Below are 23,135 nucleotides of genomic sequence, written 5' to 3'. Positions count from 1 at the left end.
AAAAAAAAAAACCAAACAAACAAAAAACAAAACAAAACTGATTATCTACTGCTTCCCAAGAAAAGGTGAGGGAAGAACTTGGAACATGTCTGAGAATCACCCGTCCTGTCCTAGCCTTTAATTAATACACAGCAATCTCTCAAAAGGTTCAGGAAACTTATTTCCTCTCAGGTTTGCCCTCTCCTAGAGAGCTCTGGCTGACCATAAACAGTAATTATAAGAGTTTAGCCGTGCATTCTGCTCAAAATGCTGTCTTGTGTGTGATTCAGTCCAAGGTACTTTGTCATCTGTTTGGCAGATACCATTTGCAGCTCGTGGAGGGTGGAGCACGACTATTTTAAGTCTGGTTCCTGCAGGCTGTTGCTTATCAGCGAAACCACTCACATCCGAACATGCCCAGTGCTGGAGTTGCTTTTTGGTATCTACATACAAGGAAAAGAATTTGAACAGAAAAAGCTCCGCTTGTTCTCCCCCCTCCTGGCGGAATGAAAATGAAAACTTAAAAGCACTTTTAGAAAATTGGCCTATGGGAGGACTTGAACCTGACACCTCGGGGCACCCTCCCGTGTTCAGCGGGCAGGACCCCTCCCCACCGGATGCTTCTCCAGCACCAGAGCAGGGCCTCCCGGGAAAGGGAGCAGGGCCCAGTGTGCAGCTCAGAGCAGGCGCGGGACACCAAGCATCCTCCTGCGCTGCTGCTCCCCCGTCCCAGAGACGGAAATGGATCGGTCCTCCTAAATAAATAAATAAATAAATAAATCCCGCTGCTGAGCCGGAACACTCTGGAGTGTGTGCTGCTGCGCACCTGAAGGCCAACAGTGATTCACCGCGGGGCAGATCACATTCAAACGCTCCCAGGGAAGTCCCTGATGACTCCTGGCAGTGACGCCGCGTGCTGTATAGGAAAAGCAAGCAAGAACAAGCCACCCTCACCAAAAACCTCAGTAAAACTAAATTTATAGTTTACATCTATTGCATGCATTACTACCAGCACACCTAGATGGCTTCAGGAATGGTTAATGGAGATTTAGGTAATGGTCAACCGCTGCATGTAAATATAGTACCTGACACTGATTTAACAAAGTCCAGAACTGTTTTTCCCCTCTAAGAATTATGAGTTCCAAAGGGAGGAATAAAGAAGGGGGATGAATCAGTTATTGTTACTCATTTTGAAGAAAACTATGATATTTAATTCCCCCCAACCATAAATGTGTGTATAAAAGAAAAAAATTAGAATTTAAATTATTGTTTTAAAATCTAGTATAACATGGCTTGAAATAATAACTTCTTAAAAATTATACAAGTGAAATAAAATAAAACCTCTTAAAAAGTGACTTAGCTCACCCAGTAAATAACAGAAAAACTCACAAAAATAGGAGGATAAAGAGAAAAAGAGAGACTATCAGTTAACAAGGGAAAGGGGGTAAAGAGAAATCCTCTATGGGTCCTCTAATTTTGTGGCCCACAGAATCATTTTGAAACCAAGGACTGTTAGAATTTCAGAGGGCAACTGCTGTACACAGGGCTTTGTTATGGAAAATCTCCACACACTCTTAGCCTCCACAGATCCCCCAAACCCACAGAGGTATACAAAATACAATATTTTCTCAATTTGACATTTGAGAAATAGGTCAGCGACATTCCATGACAAAACACACTTTCCTGGACCATGAGCTTTGGGGCAGTATTTTTGCCCTATACCAAGTCATCTTTTATTTACAAAAAGAAAATGCTGTCAGTGGTATAAGTATAGTCAGCCCACCTCTGAATCCACAGGTTTCACACGCATGGATTCAGCCACACTTGGACCAGAAAATACTTGAAAGTGAAACTGTGTCAATACTGAACATATACAAGTCTCATTCCCTAAACAAGATAGATGATCAAATATTTATAAAGCACTTACATTTCATTAGATACCCTAAGTAATCGAGAGATGATTTAAAGTAGCACACAGAAGGCTATACATAGGTTATATGGAAATACAGCACCACTTTATATAAAAGACTTCAGCATCTAAGTACTTTTGTATTCTCAGGTGTTCCTGAAACCATTACCAGGGACACCTAGAGACTATGAAAAATGAGTTTTTAGAGACTGACACAAAGACAGTCCCTATGCTCTAGAGCAGGGCTTCTCATTCTGACATTTTAGCCTGAGTAATTCTTTGGGGAGCTTTCTTGTCCTCTGGAGGATGTTTAGCAAGCCTCCTGATCTCTACCTACTGCATGCAAGTGTCATGACATCAAAATACCCACAAACACTGTCTCATGGCTTGGAAGCAAAAGCAGCCCTAATTGGTAACCACTCCCCTGGATAAAGGCTACCCCTAAGAAAGGTGCTATCTTGGGTTTGAATTCTGGATCCATCTGTGTGTGACTGTAGGCAAGTCACTTAATCACTGCCCATTTTCCTCAAGCACAATATGAAGTTCATTAGGGGAAAAACTTTTAAGAGGCTGACATATATAAACAGAAATAAAATAATATACGTTAACACCTCTATCCCTTGTCTAGCATGCACTGCAGACAAATGTTTGAGATACAGAGAATATAAAAGACACTACTCTGCAGACGTGAGCCTGCTGCAGAGGTTATCTCACGACCTGCCCTCCACTCTCTAGGGCCTTGAACAAGACTCAACCCATGTGCTGATCACACTGTATCATGATTGTTTACTGCTGACTTCTGTATTGGTCTGTGAGTTCCTCAAGGCTAAGGCCGCATTGTTTTCTAGCACCTGACAGTGTGTGGCTGATATAGGCATTTAAAAAATGCTTCTTGAATGGACACTTCAAATGCTAGTTATCTACTGTTTCTCTTAAAATGCACTGAAATGATCAGTATTACCAAATCAAAAAAGAATCCTGCATTTTTAACAACCCCAGGAGGACACTGTTAAATTCCAAAGACTTTAACTTATTTATTCATTTCAATCTGTATTTATAACTGGAAGGATTCTAGTGCTAATAGCCCGCTCTTAGGTCTTAACGTGGCTCTAAGAAATGTCATGACCAAATTCAAACCCAAGTCCTGCCTCCCTGTTCCCCACATAAATCCAAGGCCCAAGAAATAACTTTCAGTGCTTGTTTTGGTCCTTTCTTGGAGGGAGGGTGCTGGGGATTGAACCCAAGGACTCTGAGATGACAGGCAAGTTCTGTATCACTGAACTATCCCCTCAGCTCTGTGTGCTCATTTCTAGATTAAGAGGGCTAATTACATATTATAGCCTGCCCAGAGAAGAGCAATTAAGATGTAAAAGAGGACTTGAAACAATGTTATACAAATTATGGGTTGAAGGATCTTTCTATTCAAAGTACAGAAGACAAAATTTAGGAGACAAACAATAGTTGTTTTTGAATATTGAAAGAATTATGTAGAAGAGGGTTTTGATCCATAGGGAAAAGCCTGCACCAAGGGTAATTTCCTGCAGAGATATCCTGAAGGAGAGGCAGTGGGCAGGACTCAAGATCTGGATGCTTTGAAGACCTCATGATTTCCATATCTCCCAGCACATATACCTCCAGTGGTCCTTTTGGAAAAGTCTACATATCTGTCATCCCTTGTATGGATGGATGACAGCAAAAAAATAGATAAATCAGTGGTATAAAACATTTATTCCTTCTCTTGATTGAGTAATGCATATCCCAGCCTCTAAGCATCAGATGTCACTATTAGCAGTCTGCAGTTTGAAGAATATAAGCAAATTCTCAAAGGGATGAGTAAAGATATGAATAGTTTTAACAATACATATTTTCACATGTCTTTTTGCATTTAAAGGTCTTGGGAGAATTTGGTTTATACAACCTAAAAATATAAAAATATATAAAGTACACAAGGAGTCAGAAATTAGCAAGTTAATACAGTAAAAGTGTCTGATACATTCCCACACTCATTTAAGGTAAGAGTAGGTGTGACTTTAAAGCATAACTTGTCTTCTAACCTGTTTGACTTGATTTGGGAACCTATGATTCAGAAAATAAAGCAGTCAGTAAAGACAAGAATTAAAATTGTTAGAACTACTAACATTTTCCTACAGACAAAATAATTATATGGGCCAAATCTTAAAGCATAGTTTAGTTGCAATTGAAGTAAAACTCTGATTACAGAATGAAGTAGAAATTGAGATTATCAGAAATTTTTAAGAATATAGCTAGTCTAGGCCAATATATAGATATTCCACAAGATTTTCTACTGATTGCACAACAACTAAGCCTTTACAATAGGCAAGCTTTGTGATCTCGAGCACTTATTCATCTATCAGGATGAACGGTTTTTCTGAGAAGGGTAAACGAAAATGAAAAATAAGCTTGTCACCCTACTGAAATAGTAGCTTAGGAAAAAATGAGTATGTAAGAAGGGGACCAAATCATTCACTTATTCTGTGTGTGTGTGTGTGTGTGTGTGTGTGTGTAAATACCAGGTACTTTTTACTGTCTTGAACTTGCCTACTTTCTGACCTGTGCTTTATGAAAATTTTAAGAAAAGTTTGCCCCTCCCCCCATAGAACAGCATTAAAAGACTTCTTATGGCTCATCTTGAAGTTGGGGTTTGGAGAGCTGTAAAACTCCCCGGGCAGGATAGTCTAGCCATGGGGCCACATTCAATGTTAAGGCACTAGGCAAAAGAGGATCAATACTGAGTTATATAAATACTGCCCTTAATCCCAGCCATATATAGGAATTCTCCTATAAACTAACTTTGACCTCGTCCTCGCCCATCTTCAGAGTACCAAGAAAGCACCACTTCTGAAGGCTGTCTACACCTACAGGTCCACTTTGGTAATCCTCTAAATGCTGTCTTGAGAGTTTGACAGTAAGAATTTGTATCACCTATTCCAAATGATCAGTCCTTCAGGAAATAAGCTTAAAGACTGGGATAGAAATGTGAAGAGAGTGTCATCAATAAACAATAACAGGCTGAAAGAAAAATCTTCTAGTATTACTCAACAAATTTGTTCTCACAATGCTAAAATATGGAGGAAGATTAAAAGGTAAATAAAAATGAACTTGTTGGATTATATCTGAATGCTAAAACCTACGAAACAGATAATAAATGGTATTATATCATCCTGGCAATATTACCCAAAATTTAAAAAAAAAATAGTATCATAAGGTACAATTCATATTTCTAAAGTAAGTGACCAAAACAAAGGAAATAAAAATAATTTATTTCTCTTTCCTGATAAAGAACTGCATCACCCCCCATACTGGGGTAAAGGATGAGGACCAAGAGGAAAAAACAAAGGCTGAAGACAGTCTGGGATGGGAAGAGAATACATAGTTTTCCTCAGGCATTCTCTGCATCCCAGGAGAAGCAGAGGTTCAGAAAGGTATCAGATAACAACTTCACAAGATCTAAGAGGAGAGAATGAGCAGGTATGGGAAATGAAGGGCTTTTCTCCCACTGAGCGATGCCCTGAGAGATGTAATGGATAAGCAGAGGAAAATGTGAACACAATGTGCAGCCCACAGCCTCCAGATGAGTAGGGATTGAGAATCCTTATAGGATTCTGCAACACAGCCTCCCAGCTCTCTCTGCTTTGCAAGCAGAGAAGGCCCTGAAAGAGGGCCGCCCAAGACTGAGTCGGTCTCCACCCTCTGAGAGAGAAGCAGATGTGTTTACCGAAAAGACGCCTTATCCTTACAGGGCTGGAGGGGTTGTCCTACAGGAAAGAGGCTCCTACCAGAGATCCAAATATGAGTGTGTCTTTCTCTGCTAAAACATCGGGACAATCCATCAATAAACCTCAGGGAGTGCTGGCCTCTAACGGAGCTCACAAACCAACTATGGAGCTGAAAGCAACATTCAGAGAGTGAATCCTTCATCTCTCAAGCAGGAAGGCTAACTCCTAAATAGTGAAGTGAAAGAAAGATAATAGGATATAGGGAAATAGATCTTTCACAAATGGGAAGGGGATCGAGAGACGGAGGGGCCGGGGGTGATGGCACACGCAGGAGGCTGAGGCAAGACGACACCAGGAGTTAGAGGTCAATTTAGACTACATATTGAGTTCAAGGTGACGCCCTGTCTCAAAAAAAGAAAACCCCAAAAACCAAAAACCAAACCCAAAACAAAAGTGGGGAAGAGAGTAGGGAAAGAGGATGAACAAAGAATTAAGATGTGTTGTATACACATGTACCAACTCCTCTCGAGGGATGTAATTATTACATATGTGCAAACATGGACTAATAAAAAATAAAAATCTAAAAAAAAAAAAAAAGGACTGAGCTTTGCTGCTCTTTGCTCTAGGCAGCTTTCATGTGCGCTTGCCACTCCTAGTGGACTAGGTATCTACTGGGCTCTGCTCCTACAGCAAAGGGTTCAGTCACTGCAGCAGAATCAAAATTGGTTTGCAGATCAGTCCCTCTTAGAGTAAAAGCTCCTTGAGCCTAGGGGCTTCATCTCTTTCATGGTTAAGTCCTTCATGCCAGCATGATGACGAATGTTAAAATGAAGGAGAGAGGGAGGGAAAGAGAGAGAGAGAAAAATGACTGAGAACACCTAGAGAGAAAGGGGTGGGCAGGGGAAAGAAAGTGAGGAGGAATCCATTCCCAGTTAGAAAGATGAGCAATAGCAAAGTTTGGGTTAGATGCCTGATATTTTGAAAACTGACCCTGCACATGATTTAAAAAGCTTTACATGTCTGTTACTATTTGAGTTTCATGGGTTTGCAAGGCTATTCCATTACCTGTAAGTACTCTACCTATTAGGGAGGTCTATTACCTTAAGACTTCAAAATGCCAGAGACCAGGAACCTTGTACAGATAACAAAGTAGTGGCATGTATATACATGTACCTAGTTATATATGAAATGTTCAATGCTTCTGGATGGTAACAGAGAACCCTAGCTGCTAATCAGTGCTTTAGACTCTCAGTCTGGAGTTAACTTGAAGGACACGGTGCTTCTGGACAGAGAAGCCTGGGTCCAAGGTACACCATTTCTCATACAGGTCTTGAGCATGAATTATAGTGCAATTATAAGGTCTGTCAATTTGGTCTAAGTGGGTCAGTGTGGTTATATTTAGCCCTTTAGCAGGCGACACCAAAGCCTTTCTGTAATGAGAATAAGGTTAATTTATCAGTTCTTTTCTTGAATATTTTTCCAGGTCAGATAACTCTAGCTATGGAAAATGATTCCATTAACATGAGAGGTAAGTGTTGTCATCAAAGTACCACGTGGGAACATACACAGACAGAAGTAGAAACCTTGTGCTTTTACATTGTTAATGCTGATTCAAATTGTCACAAATCATGATAATGGCAGTAAGGACATGAAATTTTGAGCCAAGAAGTTTGAGATAAGGAGTTTCAAGCAAGTATTTCTTCATTTTATTTATACGTAAATTTATATATATTCATGCCATCTTCTATACCAACAAAAAATTTTAAAGAAATATTAGCCCATGAGATAATAAATATAATGTCAGCCATCAAATGTTCACTCTGACTAGCTACCAAAGAAATGCAATTAAAGTATCAATCAGACTCAGATACCATTTTTATCTGAATGCAAAGATTAAAAAATGATAATACTCAATGTTGGTGAGGGTATGGAGAGATAAGCACTCCCTACCAATGGTCTACGAAGCAATCTGGAAAATAAAAGTACACATATGCGTACACAGATGAATACACACATAAATGTATGCTGTGCATATACAGATATATGTGTATATGTTTGCATATATACATGTATACATATATGTTTGAACTATAATTCCAAATCTTCGAATTTAAAAAAAAAGGATAATCAAATAAAAATATAATCAAACATGGACCTAAAGATGGGTTTGTAAGTTAATCTCATAATTCCTCAAAATTGCATAATACTGAGGGGAAATACTCAAAGGACAACAACATAAGAGCAATTGTTCATAAAGCCTAAAGCAACCATAAAATGAATTTTAGAAAAATCAGTAAAGACCATTACAATAAGCAGAACATTTAATATCAAATATATGCAGGTTCTAATCTCAAGAAACTGTGCGTGTCAGGGATTTAGTTTGGGCCAAGGATTTAGCTCAGTGGTGCTGTGCCTGACTCACAAGCACAAGGTCTTGAGTTTGATCCCCAGTACTGCAAAAAAAATTTTTTTAAATTGTTTAAAAGGAATCTATGAATATATTACTTTATATGGCAAGAGGAATTGCGCAGATATGACTAAGTTAAAGATCTTGACACTGGGAGATTATCAGAGGTTCTCACACAGGAAACTTAAATGGAATCACAAGAATCTCTGTTAAAGTAGACAGAGGGAGATTTGGAGAGCAGCAATGTGATGCTACTGGATGTGAAGATGGAAAATGAGGGCCAAGAGTTAAGGAATGCAGAGAATGTAGCTTAATAGGTGGACAAGGCCCAGAAACTGATTCCTCCTTAGTGCCTTACAAGGTGCTCAGCCCTGTGGACACCCTGATTTCAGTCTTCTGACTGCTAAAACCCTAAGAGAATAAATATAAGTGGTTTTAAGCCACTAAGGTTGCCAATTTATTACAGTAGCCAGAGGAAACAAAACAATGTTTTCTAAAATATATAATAAATGCTCCTCAAATGATATAAAAAAGGAGTTGCACAATCTACATTTTAAAATGTTATATATATATATGTGTGTGTGTGTGTATATATATATATATATAACTATATAAGAATAAAAATGGGAATAAAATGTTTCAGTGAACATCTGTGTGAGATTATAGATATTATTCTTTACATTTTTATATTTTTTGAGACAGGGTCTCACTGTGCAGTTCAGGCTAGCCTCAAACTTGCCATAATCCTCCTGCCTCAGCCTTCTTAGTGCTGGGATTACAGGCCTGCACCATCATACCAGGCATATTTTTATAAATGTAAATTATTTCCTATTCAACACTTTCAATTATGAGAAGCCTACACACTTGACTTTCTTGCTGTCATGATCTGAAAGTTCAAGTTTCTGAGTTTTAGAAAATTTTGAGTTTACAAAATTAAGAAAGAACAACCTTTTACTCTGACATCGTCACAAAACATGATTGGTGCTTTCTGACACATTAAATAAAATGCATGCTTAAAAGCTCTATGAGCCTTGAAAATAAATACTAAAATTGCTTTTTAAAAGAAGTATTTCTTACTCCCAGGAATTTTTTAATATAAAAATGAAAAATATCTCTATTTTCTAGACATAAATCTTTACCTGTCTAAGGCAACTGGGAAAATGGAAAAATGGTTTTTTTCAAAATTGACTGGGCAATAAATCCATACAAAGGCTTTGGTTTTGGTTGAATATATGCATTATTTCCAGATTGGTGAAGCTATGCAGTTATGAATTCCAGAACTACTTTCCTAAATTGTGTTGTATGATTTCTTTTATTTCCCAGAAAAATAAAAAGCAAACTTCCTTTTAATATGATCCAGACAGGTATACAATAAAAATGTTGTTCTTCATTGCAAATAATTAAATAACTGTAACTGAGCACATATAAATTTGTTATTTTCCATGAGGCTAGAAAATTGAGATTTTACCCTTGCCTTAGGTAAGCAGTGAAATAGGATAGTGAGTTTTTGGTGTCTTTTTTTTTATTGAGTTTATTGGTACATTTTAGGTATACAGTACAGTTACATTCATTACTGGGATCTTGTAAGATTCTGGTGTTATATGAAAAATACCCATGTTAAGGTTCATGGTGATCAAAAACTACTAACAAGGTATTCCAGTTAATAAGAGCTATAACAATAATGACTTCAGTCAATCAATATAATGACATGGGAAATGGATGAATATCTATCAGTGTGAAAAAGGAACTATGTCTACTAGAGGCCCTTAGGAAATGAAGTACCTATAAAATGAGAAAGAATGCTAATCAAAGCATTCACATATAAAAGAAAAAAATCAGGAATAGATCATGTGTACACAGCAGAAACAAAACTAAAACATATATAAGCAAATCCTATTTAAAAGTAGAAGAAAAATGTGCTAGTTTGGAAAATAAGAAAAAAAAAAAGAAAATTGGGTGCAAGTTTTCGCTGTACATAGAATGCTAAAACAGATTTCATGTTTTTCCTCAATGTGCACACCTGGTCAAGGCTTCCATCATTCTTTACTTGGGTTAATGCCTTTCCATTCCTGCTCCTCACTGGTCTACCAAAGTGAAGCCATTCTTCCAAAACTGGTCAGTTCTAACACACGCAGCTTCTGTCCCAGGAAACAAAAGGTCAGTGGGTCCCCATTGGTCTCCAGTAGTATTTCTCCAAGTATGGTTTCCATCCATTCCATTGAATCATCTAAAGTACTTATTAGAAATACAGACTTGGGGGTTTTCTCTACATGCATTGATTTAGGAGTTTGTGGGGGGGGTGAAGCTCAGGAATCTGCATTCCACCAAAATGTCTAGGTGATTCTTTTGCCTATCAGTTTGAGAGGCATTTCACAGGAAAGTTAAAATGTCTTTCAATAGAATGCTTTATGTAGTCTCTTGTTAGCTCTCCTGCCTCATCCCTTGACATGCGTCCCCTTGTGGTTTATGCTCCAATAATAGTAGAATATGTACTTGTCAGAAATATTGAATTACTTAAGCTCCCCAGACACAGTAAGCTCTCCACACCTCATTGCCTTTGCATATCCTGTTCCCTGTTCTCAGAATTTTCTCCTCTGCTTGAAAACTTCTGCTCATCTTTCAAGTGTGAGCTATAAGGTCACCTCTGCAGCAAAGTTTGCCTAACTTGCTGCTGCACATGGAAGTGGGGTTGTTTCTTTTTTGCTGGCTTCCCAGTGAATTTTATGCATTGAATGACTCTTTTTCAGCACTCATTCTACTACTCAATGATGTGTTTACCGGTCTGATTCCCCACTAGGCTTCAGAATGCTCCAAGTACAAGGTCAGATTCTATTTATCTGTGTTTGCCTCAAAGTACAAAGTAGACACTCAGCAGAAGAACTGATTAAACACATTATTTTCTAAGGTTACTTGAAAAGACTGTTAATATTCTACTTTACTAACATCTACAGACAAGCTCTAAAATGATACTTCCCAAACCATATTTTCATTTGTCTACTGGTTGGATGGTGTTTCTTTAAAACATTGTCATTCTAGGGCCAGGGATTTAGCTCAGTGGTTCCACTGCCTGTCTTGCAAAGGGCAAGGTCCCAAGTTTGAATCCTGGTAACAAAAAAAAAAAAAAAAAAAAAAGAAAGAAAAAGAAAGAAAAGAAAAAAAATGCCATTCTGAGCAGTCTTATATAATCAATAATAAAAAGAATATTAAAAAGTTAAGCCCATGATATTTGAGCAGATTATAATGGTTCATTACAAAATGAAGTTTAAAAACACTACTAGCTTTTTACTTTCCTTCCCAATAAATATAACTGAATTAAAACATGATTTCTTCTCTCTGAAAAGATGGTAAAAACAGGAGCTCAGACAGGGTAATATTTTCTTAAGGCTGAGAACTCAGTATTGCTGAAAAGATAGATGATCAACACATAGAACCCATGGCAGAAAATGGGGGTGAGGGACTAAGAGTGTCAACTCAGCAGTGTGCACGACTTGGAATCCCCTGCTACCAACTCACAGTCCCAGCCTCTTGACCCAGACATGCCAACTTCCACGATAAACTCTTCTATCTCTTTTAAAATGAGTGGTGATGATGACCAGTCTTTAGATCAGCAGATCTGAGTAACATCCGACAACCAGCTGCCTCTGTGCATCTACTCTCCCAGCACACGTCTTCCTGCTTGGCAAATGCCCATTTTCATACTTCTTGTTCTTTCTCTGCAGTCAGGAAGTCCTGCCTATGGGTTTAGCCGATTAATGTCTTAGCTGATCATGTTGAAGTTGAGATAACCCAGCTAGGCTGACATTTTGAGGGAATTGAAAGTTTTAGGAAAAATTACCAAATGTAGGTGATGGGAAGACTGCTCTACCACTGAAGTCTGAGTTTGGCAGACAGTGCTACCAATCAAAATCTGGTGGCAGACTTTCCAAAGAGTGCTGGTCATCACTTCATGTCCCTCCCCTTTCATCAGAGTAAAACAAAAGTAAAGATGCAGAATACTTAAAAGGTTACTAGTCCCCCATACAGAACAGTGCTATCTCCTGTTTTCTCAATGGCATCTATTTATACTTCCTAAGTGTCTAGGACTACAGCTTTTAAAACACCATTGCAAAATTCCTGGCTCAGAAGGATTCATCCAGTAATTCTGTCCGAAGATACAGAAGTATTTATAGCCGACAGGTACCAGTAATGTATTAGTCCACTGTCTGTTTTGTAACAAAATACCTGAGGCTAAATACATGATAAAGAAGAGAGGCTTATTTAGTTTACAGCTCTGGAGGTTCAACAGCAGGGCATAGGCTTCTGCTCAGCTTTAGTAAAGGCCATCTGGCTATATCACAACATAGCTTCTGGCATCATGGCAGGAAAATGTGTAAGAGGAAAAGATCACATGCAAAGACAGAAAGCAAAAGCCAAGGCAAAAAATTGTTCTTTTTATGACAACCCACTTTCATGGGAGCTAACCTGGGTCCCACAAAAATCATACTGATCCCTTCCAAGGGCAGTGCCACCACAGACCTAACAACCTTCTACCTCCTAAATGTTCTACCACCTCTTAAAGCTGCCACACTGAGGATCAAGTTTCTAGCACATGGATCTGTGGGAACAAACACAAACCATATCCAGACTCTAGCAAGTAACCTTGAACTTGAAGGATTATTTGTTGTTTTCACCTTTATTGAAAAGCAAAGCTAGCTATGTAGAACTAAGAGCTCTCACCCAGTCCCCAAAATCAGACAGGCTATTTCAAATGTCTTTACAGACAAGACAGGAGAGGGACATTCTAGGTGGGTCTGACTGCCATCCATCATGACCAGTGGATGCATTCATAAGCTCACAGGTAAGTACCCAAACAGTTTTAGAAAAGGGGAAAAGGGGGAAGCAAATCAAAGTACAAGTGAGAAACAACGATCAGACGAACAGACCAGTGAATGCAACCCAGACAGCCAGTTTTTCAAACCAGACAGTACTCAGTGGAAGACAGTTTCTTGCCTAGAGTCTCATAACAACCTTTCTTTCAATCCATTGATACCTCAGGGCAAGTTAAAGCACAGTTGCTTTTTTGAAGGAAGATGCAATTAAAGGTTTCATATTTCAGAGAGATGATGTTTTGGTAAGCTTTCACTGTTTCACTGAACTAATTCTGAATCTGCTTAGTTTTATTTTTTTATCCAAAGAATCAGCACTTCAGGAGGAATAACTAAATTCATAACATGTTCTTTCCAAGAAATAGTCCAGTAAATAAAACAATAATATTTGTTTCCCTGAGGAAATCACACTAAATCTGTCAAATTCTAAAAAACTGGAATTGATTCATACCTGGAAATTTACAAGTCCACTTCAATACTTAAGAAAAACACCTCACAGAAAAATATGGCCAAATAAATTTATCATCAACAGAGAAATGAAGTAAAACAGCATGGTCATACTGCTTTTGAAATCTGAATTAACAAGCTGCCTTCATAAATACAATATACTTCTAACTAAGGTTTATTATCAATTTCAAAACAAATGTAGTAGAGAGTCCAAGGCTATATAACAAACTCTTTATTTAAAAAGAGGTCAATTTTTAATTTCTTTAATCAAAGAAAACATGTGCAGCATAAATAATAAATACCCATGGATAATCCATAAATTTCACTTTATGTAAATAGTTTAACTTCCTGCCACGCTGAATCTTCCATAGATCTATTAGCAACTGGCAAATTCTCAGTCTCAGTTTCACTTCTGCTGTGTCTCCCTGTGAAACCTGTGAGCACTTGCTGGGTAGCACAGTAATACCTTCAAGTAGAGAGCAAGAATAAAACTATAGAAACAAAATTCTCAGTTGTTTTTTAGTGTTTCTGCTCTCTGAATATTGTGGCATGGATTTACACATCAAAATTAAAGAAAATAAGATACAGGTTAAAGTCATTCAAATGGAATCTAAGAAAGCCTGGAAATTTAACTTAAAAATCTATCATAGCCAGGCACGGTGGCTCACATCTATAACCCCAGCACTTGGGAGGCTGAGGCAGGAGTAGCGCTGTGAGTTCGAGACTAGCCTGGGCTACATTGTGAGTTCCAGGTCAGTCTCAACTACATAGTGAGACCCTGTCTCAAAAAACAAACAAACAAACAAAATCTATCATAGTCATTTATTTTAGAAAAATGTTTTCTTTTTTTCTTTGGTTGAAAAATAAAAGTTGGCCTAACATGACCATGTTTTTTACTGTACTCTTGAAAACTCTCATAAAAATGTATTTCTGAAACTGTATTTCTTTTTCTAAAGGAGCTGATTTCCAAATGTCAGTAAAGGAGACAACTCCCAGGACTATACTTGTTTACCGAAAGGAGTTTTCATGAAATCCCCAGCTGTACTGCTGTTATCCTCCATCCTCAAATACCATAGGCTCTGCCCACTTGCTCACATAAATTCTGGGCTGCCACATACTTCAGGGAGACACTGAGACCTTCAAACGATCAACAACAAACAGCTCCTTTAGATGTTCAATGCTATTACTAGTTTTGTAGGCCTGATGAAAATTGATTTCTTAAAGGGAAAATAAGGTGCCTAAATCAGATTCTGAAACAAGGAGGCATGGGGAGAGGAAGGTGCAGATGCACAATGAAAGCGCCTCGAGAAACCGAGAGTAGACAGGGCTGTTTGAAAACATCAAGGTCCTTGACTTGCCTTTGGAAGCTCCATCTGACACACCATCAGATACATACAGTACTCCAACATCCTATACCAAACATTTTCTTTCTGTAAAAAACAAGTTGTATATTTTTGCTTCATATCTCAGCAACACACACACACACACACACACACACACATTTGGGAGTTCTCAAGAAGTGCAAAGATCTAAAATAGAAATTGTTTGCAAATATAACATTTTTTTGTCAATGTTAACTTCTCTTCATGCTTGACAAACTGGCTATGCATGGACAGGCAGTATCATACCGTCATGGAGCCACCGTCCAAGTTTACAATGACAGCAACAATATTCATTTGTTCAGTGACCTTGGGTAACTTACTTAACCTCTGTACGGGCCCTACTTTCTTATTCTATAAAGTGAGAATAACAGTACTAAACTCAAATGATTTTGTCTAGGATTATGTTAATATGTTTAAGTGCCTGCTATTTCAGAAGTGGTGACTCACTTTCCCCCAAAAAGCTACTCACCACTAGGTGAGGAAACTGGATGGACTTCAAACTCCAGATAGATATAGCCAAACACTAAGTCCTAGGACAATATCTTCAGTTCTACCATTTTCTTCCCAGAGAGTCCTCTCCAGGGCAGAAGTAGGGATAATCCTAATATTAAAGCTAATCTCTAATCTCTTCCAGGTTAAAAATCAATGAACAGGCACAGGGCCAGAGACAATAAGCACCTTTTCTTTCCCCCAAATAAATACCAGTCACTTCCCCCTAGTGGCTGAAATATAAAATTAGAACTGGCCCAACCAAAGGAGATTCTTCAGGGTTGTTATACTGGAAATAATCTGGAGGATGGTAAATTTAAGTAAAAATTCAGTTTTAAGCCAGCTGGGAAAAGGCACAGAATAACAAACCAGTGATCTTTTGAAAAATACAGCAATATTAAGCTTTTCCACAATGTCACAAATTATTAACCTTAGCATTACAAAAGGAGCAACCTTAATTAAATGTAACCTCACTGTAAGTATTTAATACTTACTTCAATGCCCCCCAACTACAGTCAGAGTAATCTACATGATAAATGGTTTTTTGTTTCTTTAAGATTTTTAATGGATGGCGCTCATTAGTTTACATAATCATTCCTAAAACTAGGACAGCACTCCCACTGTCACTCTGCAGTAAAATATTAATCCTACCAAACCAAATATTTGACATGATCCGGTGGGCTTGGAGTGCCTTCCTTAAAACATTAACTTCTCAGAGGCGCGAGATGGCAAAAAAGAAAGAAAAATATCACATTTTCACTACAGCTCAGCTACACAGGAAAATATTATGAAGAGAACTGAATTTCATTTAAGAGCATTGAAATTACTTTTAGCAGTTTATGTCCTAAGCCATTTCAGCCACATAAGCATCCAACCCTTCAGAAAGGTTCTTGATTTTTTTTTCCCCCAAAAGGTTTTGATGTTAAAACAACACTGCACTTGATTCATCAGCATGCACTGCACACTATATACTGATGAAGAAAGGCTACAACAAATAAACTATGCGTGGGACGCATTCTTCACTTATAAAATCATTTAAGAAGGCTAAAAAGTATCACTCTTTACACCCAGAAGATCCTCCTAAAAGGCTTTAGTTTCTTCCATACCAACCACACCCACACCAGATCACTTCCATACCAACCCCCTCACACACACTTGACTTTTAAAGAACCAGAAACTTTGAAGTTATGACATTCTCATTAAAGAATTTATATTCTTTTCATGTTATTAAATACTTAAGCATCAAGGAATATTTGCTCTTGCAATGTGGGTCCTGAAAGAATCTCAGAAATTTATGTCATTTCATACTTATTTAAGATATTGGGAAGTGCTTAAGAGCACAGACATGCATATGTGTATTTTTGGGAAACAAAATATACACGCCGTTGGGGAGAGAAATAAGCGTTTTAGACATGTTGCATCTGATGTGTGGTGGCATTTCACCTAAGGGGTGACATTCTCACAACACTTGGGCACAGGGCTAGAAATAAACAGGAGCAAAGACAGACTAATATGCACACTTGCAAAGGTTTTATAATAAAAAATCAATTATTTGTGTGTTTAAAAACCTGGGGATTCCTACTGTCTGCAGGAATCAAGACCAGCTTGGGCTCCGTCTCTCTTTCCAGCTGGGTTCGCCACACTTCTTGCTCCTCACTAGCAGGGGCTCCCCCCCGCAACTAGGCTCCTAGGCTTTCCATACTTGGTTCAGCAGGTCCCCAACTGCACTCCTGCATAGCGTGACTCCCCTGCTAGGCCCTCTTCTCTTTCTAATTGGCCAATTTCCATCTCTTTAAATCCTGTGGAAACTGAATCAGGCAGTATCAATCTTTTCTCCTTTGGTCCATTATTATACCAGAGCTAACTGCTTTTGCTTCTATCTACCCTGAGGGAAGGTCACGGGTAGCCCAGCCTCTACTGTGTGGTCATTTTCAGCAATCAATACACATTGGGAGGATCAATGAGCAGTTCTTCAGTGTGTGCCTACAAGCAAATGATTTTAAGTCTTTTTCAGAAGTAGGTGGGATGTAAGAAATAAAGGAAGATGAGGTTACTACTACTTATTGGAGTCTTTGTGACTTTTAAAAACACATTGCCATTTTCCCCCTAAAACAGTAACAGGAAAAATGGCCCCACATATGGAAAACAATTATACTTTCTCTGCCCTTTTTCTATCATCCCCATTCTTTATTTAACATGCTCAAATTTTATCCTTCCTCCAAGCGATGCCTCCTACCTTACCTACTCCAAAGTAGTTTTTCAACTACACAGAGAGGCTACAAACTGAAGGGGAAGGCATAGGCAAGTGGTAAAAATCATTCGAGCCCTACTGCTCACACAAGGCTGGCACTAAAAATAAAGACGATCTGGTAGAAGAGAGAAAAAAAATCTAAAAAAAAAAATGGTAATCAAGAATCTTTCAAGGACCAAGAACCTCAATATGCCCAGGAGGAAATTCTAGGACCCTTCTAACTGTTGCTGCTGTAGCAGCCATTGTCCTTATTAGAAGCCTTTCTCCTAGCACGTGCATTCTAACTGCTACCACATATCTGTCTCCCCTCAACTCCTCTAAAATGTCCCTTAACTCCATGGCCATAAACATCGGGACCAACCTTTCAATGTCATCTACCCAGAGAATCTTCTCTTGCTTGACATTCCCTCTTATTTTCAATCTTCCACTCTTCTGCTCTTCCTTCTAATCCGTGGTCATGTTTTTTTCTACTTCCTTGTGTGACATTTAAATGGGCAGAGTCTTAGGATACCTGTCCTGTGGCTTCTTCTAGCAAGCTGACTGCATTCAGTCAGTCCCAGGACCATCAGCTTGCCTAGAAGTCTAAACTCTGTTTTCCCAGATCTAATCTTTCCTTGCAAATCTAGACTTTACATTTCAATTTGACTATAAATAAAACCATGCTCTTATTTCCTTCCTTCGGCAAGTGTGTTCTTTCCCAAGTTTCCCCACCTCTGCAAGCAGATCCACTGCCCTCTCTTATTCTACAGATAATCTAGGAGTCATCCCTGATTTGTCCCCTCTCCTCGACCCCTTCCTCCCACTCAGGACCTGGCAAGTCCCAGGCTTCCTCACTTTATAACACAACCTGAAGCCATACACATTTCCCCACTTCACAATTCCCTTTCTTCAGTCCAAGCCAGCATTAATGTTCATGTAGACTACTTTTTGAGCTCCATGCACACTCTCTACAATAGGCAGATGTCATATCTTTGCTCCTGTGTAAGTATCTCAAGTCATTCCTGTCACACTTAAAGGGAAACACACCTGATCACGCTGACATAGAACCTGACCCTGTCTCCCCACCTCATTCCCTTGCCTTCCCTAGGTGGCTTTTGGCCATGTGGTTGTCTGCTTGGAATGCTGTAGTATTCCCCTGGTTGTCATCTCCTGGTCATTCAGAATTTCCATGCCATTATTTCAGAGTAAAAGAAGTCTTCTAACTAAAGCCTGTTGTATTTCTCTGCAGGTCACTCTTCAGTGCTTTCATTTGTTTCTTCCACATATTTCTTCCCCAGCCTCTGCACCCCAGTAGGGTACAAGCTCTAGAAGAGCAGAGACCTTCTCTACCCTGTCTATTTCTGTCCCCAAAGGCTAGCTGGTAACAGATGCTCAAAATCACTTGTTGAAATGAAGGGTCTATGAATGAAGTCAGGCTCAATGCCTTGGTTCTCCTGTGTCATTTCTAATCATATTTAGCTAAAAGTTTTGGAGTTGTATTGCCCAGGACTCCTCTATCTTCTCCCATTTACATTTCATATTTCACACTGTGGTCTGTTATCTGATGTCACAGGTTACACCTTTTTACTTCCCCAGGATTTCCATCTCTAGAAAGGCAAGTCACCAGAACCAACTCTCTCAGTAACTCAAAACATTCCATTAAGAAATAACTGAGTAGCCGGGGATTTTAGTTCAGTGGTTCCACCACCTACCTCATAAGTGCAAGGTCCCGAGTTCGATTCCCAGTACCCTCCCCCAAAATAAATAAATGAGTTACAATATTACATAATGACTCTAAACCTTTCCTATTTCCCTCATCAGTTGATATGAAATATTTACTTACTAGCTATTTTTTTGGTGTTTGATGCTAACTTCCCTACTCTAAAGATGAGAAACTTGGGGCCCAGTGATACTATGTAAAAAGCTTCAAGTCTCTTACAGCTAATGACAAAACAGCAAGTAATGAAGCCACATGGGCCTTACCAATGGTAGCTTAGATAAAAAGTCTCAGAGAGAGGTCTAGGTATGTTGAACTGAATGACCTTCTATTCCATTTTAAAGTAGCAGGGCAAATCCCAGCTTCGTCAAAGTCATGCAGATGATAAGATCCAAGGTCACGCATTCAAATTTCTGAAACAAGCTGACTTGTGGCCACCTGTGATAGTGGAGTGAAGGGCCTCCAACATAAGTGACACTGACTGATGCTCCAAAGCAAAATCTATGCATTGGTGCTACCAGGGCTCTCACCCGCAAATGTTGCAGGAACAGAAATGGACCATCAATGGTATTTCCCATTTTCCTAAAGTAAAAGCTATGCATAAGTATTAGGCAACAAAGGGCTGAACTTTTAGATGTCTGTCATACAGTGAAGTCAGCTCAATGGTCCCAGCAATACTCACCACTGAGCTACCTAATAAAAATTCTATGCAAACGTTGTGCGGAAAAGCTATACTTCTCTAATGAATAGGACAGCATTCCCCAATACATATTTCAGTGCATTTTAGATTGATATTAAAACTAAATCTAACTAGACAATGAACCCTCTGAAGTTGGGTAAATTAATCACTTGTAGAAGGGCACAACACTCCAACAGTGGTTTGCGGGCTGGCAACCTCCCTTGAACAAATTGCAGATAGGCATTTTAATGAGGGAGAAAATATTAGCTAGCAGAACTGGACTCAAATCAGTTCCTACAGGAGGGAGAGCGCATTAACTGATGTGCTGATTATCTGCCGCCAAAATATCAGCCAGGGAGAGCAACAGACTGTCAAAGCAAGATGCTGTTACTAAGCCGAGACAGCCCAAGGTTTGGGCTCAGCTATAATATGACATTCTCAAGGGAAGCCTGAGTTTTGTTTCTAATGGCAGCTCTTTAAGTGAATTTTATTGATGTCATTTTTTTTAGGACTCGCTTATTCTTCCTGACGACAGACAGGAGAGTCCAATAGACTGTCATGCTGTCTTCAGACATGCACACCTTGATAAATAATATAAATTTCATGTCATCTTTAAATACTCTTTTATACTATTTCATATAGGTAACCATTCTCAGACACACTCGTGTCACCTGAACACATCTCCAAGCAACCCTCCACACCACTGAGGCACTCTGCCAAATCCTTAGCAGAATCCACTTAAGTCTCCCGATGGAAACAAAAATGGAGATGTTAAAAGTGAGCGTTCTTTCACATACAATGACGCCCAAGGCTGATGGTGTTAGTGAAGAGCATTTCATCCACTGAAAGCCGAGCTGAGAAGAGACCAGATCCTGGCCTTGCCCCTGCCCAGTTTGTGAGCCTCTTGGATAAGCTACTTAATCTCTGTAAATCCTGGCTTCTTCATCTTCAAAATGGAGATAACACCCCAAAATAACTTTACCTCGTCTACCTAGTCCTCACAGTCGAAGCCTCAAATGATTTTAGGATTCACTCTAACACTACGAACAAATAATGACATAAAGTTAAAATACATAAATAACAAGCATGACTTCATTGGGCTTTCCCTAGGATCAAATTAAGAGCTGGTATATGAGAAGAGTTCCTGAATTGGAGAGCACTTTACAACTGAGCCAAAGTGACTTTGGCAGAGATGCAGTTTCTCGTGGTTCTCCAGGAGCGATGCCATTATACAGCCCTTAGAATCAAAGTGGGTCAAAGAGGCTCTCGAAAAATGAAATTCCAAATTTTAATAGAGTAAAACTGAGCCTGGCCCTATCCTGTGTTCTCTGGCTACGCTACCTTAATTCACAGAGCGATGGGATGCAAATGCTCCAAGCCAGCTAAGGGGGCATGGTTTCTAAACACATCCAAAGCTTCTGGGAAATGTCTATGAAAATGAATTTACAGATGTTTATTACTGCTTGAATTCTTCAGGCTCTTTATTGACATCACAGTGTCAGTTAGAGAACACAGTTTATACCAGCAATTCTATGACACTGCTGCTTTACCCTATCGTCTCATTCCTACAGTACGTATTACTGTTTGCTTATGTATCTTCTCGTTCACTGGAAAGTCTCAGATGCATTCTCAGAATCCTTCTCAACACAGAGTTCAGAGCAGATCTTACAAAGTAATTGTCAAAATTATCACTACTTAGTATCAGTAACACTAGAATAATGCGATATTTATCTACAGTCAAGTATTTTTGCAAAACAAAAATTTCTCTTTTAAACTGATAATTTCCAATAGATAAAACACCAATATTAAATAACTCTATTCACTAAATTAAAATACTCAGCTATTCCAGGTTATATTTTGCATGTAACTCACACTAGGAGGCTTAGTAATAAACGATGCTTCTCTAAGTCACACATTCTACTATATTTCAAGGTACTTGGAAAAGAAAGTTACAACATTTTGGCTTAAAGACTTTTGTGCCCAAGTGGTCTCTTCCATGTTGAACTGTACATTTGGGATCTCTGTCTAGCACTTGAGCATATTCTTGCTATTTTCTGCAAAGAAGGAAGGAAGGAAGGGAGGGAGGGAAAAGGAAGAGGAAAACAAAAGGAAAAGGGAAAAGTGTTGAGCAGCAGCCTCCCTTGCAATCCACCTTTTTATGTGACAGGGAGAAAATTTTATGTCCAGTAGAATTTCTCAGGTTCCCCAGCATTCAAAGCAGATGGATTTCTTCATTTGCCCATTTTTTTTAGTGCAAGCCAGAGTATTTGTTCTATAACCGTAGGTTACTTGGAGCTAAGCAGTAGTGTGTTGGGAAGAGTGATATTTAAAAAATAAAGAGGTATGCAAAGTATACATTTCTCTAGTTCTAGCTCTATATTAATTAAATCTCTGCTGAAAAGCAATATTCTTGCAAAAAATGGAGAACTTATATTCTGTACTAAACCACAATAAAAAGGATGCCTTTGTAAGATACTTTCACCCTTTCAGATGAATTCTTAAGTCCTTTACCCATTATCTTAAAGGTTCCCTGTAAAGTTTCAAATTAAGAAAAGACACATCTTCAAAGTGAAAATCCTTTCTTAAGACAGTCAGAGAGATCAATCACGTGTTACTCTTTGTTTTGACTACCAAGAGACCTCAGTTTAATTTAGACTGCATTAATAATTTTACTCAAGTGCTACACATAAAAGTACTGTGAGTAAAGTTTCAGTTTTTGTTTACTTTAACTAATTTGATACATATGTTTTAATGGTAAACCACCCCAAATCTTTTTGAAAGAACATGGGTACAAATTATTACAAACAGCCAAGCAAAGGTGATATTACACATCTAATGTCACCACTACGGCTGGCTATACTTACGAGGCCAGCTCTGACATTTCTAGCATTTAGCTCTCCCAGATATGCACTCTGGAGCTTCTGTCAGAGACAGTCATTTACCTCTGGCCACCCAGAAGTGACTCAGAATTGATGAAACAATTCTCTAGCTCTGAATAGAATTTTATGTCCATCCAGTACTTTGGCTTTGGGAAGGCATATATTCCTCCTCAAATTACTACTACAATCTTAAATGACAGTGGTACATGACACTTTCTCCTCACATATTAAATATGACAACGTTCAGAATTATTGTGCACAACGCAGGCAGATACATAACTGTCTGTACTCATAATCTGCACACTTCTCTGAGTTGGACATACAACACACACACATATTCACACACTATTAATGGCTTTGTAAGCTACAGGGCTAGCAGAGCTTTGACAACTACTGTTTTCTCACAAAGCTTAAT

At 38.7% G+C, this 23,135-nt stretch overlaps 1 protein-coding gene across 1 annotated transcript in view; it reads right to left on the bottom strand.

Moving 5' to 3' along the window:
- Mast4 (microtubule associated serine/threonine kinase family member 4) overlaps positions 1-23,135 on the bottom strand; it is a 493,834-nt gene that overhangs the window by 163,072 nt on the left and 307,627 nt on the right. The gene's annotated exons all lie outside the window — the stretch shown is intronic.

The sequence above is a fragment of the Fukomys damarensis genome, unplaced genomic scaffold (genome assembly GCF_012274545.1).
Source record: "Fukomys damarensis isolate Sample0158 unplaced genomic scaffold, DMR_v1.0_HiC HiC_scaffold_1, whole genome shotgun sequence".
Lineage (NCBI taxonomy): Eukaryota > Metazoa > Chordata > Mammalia > Rodentia > Bathyergidae > Fukomys > Fukomys damarensis.
Note: the sequence above shows the minus strand (reverse complement) of the source record. Positions and strands in the feature narration are given on the sequence as shown.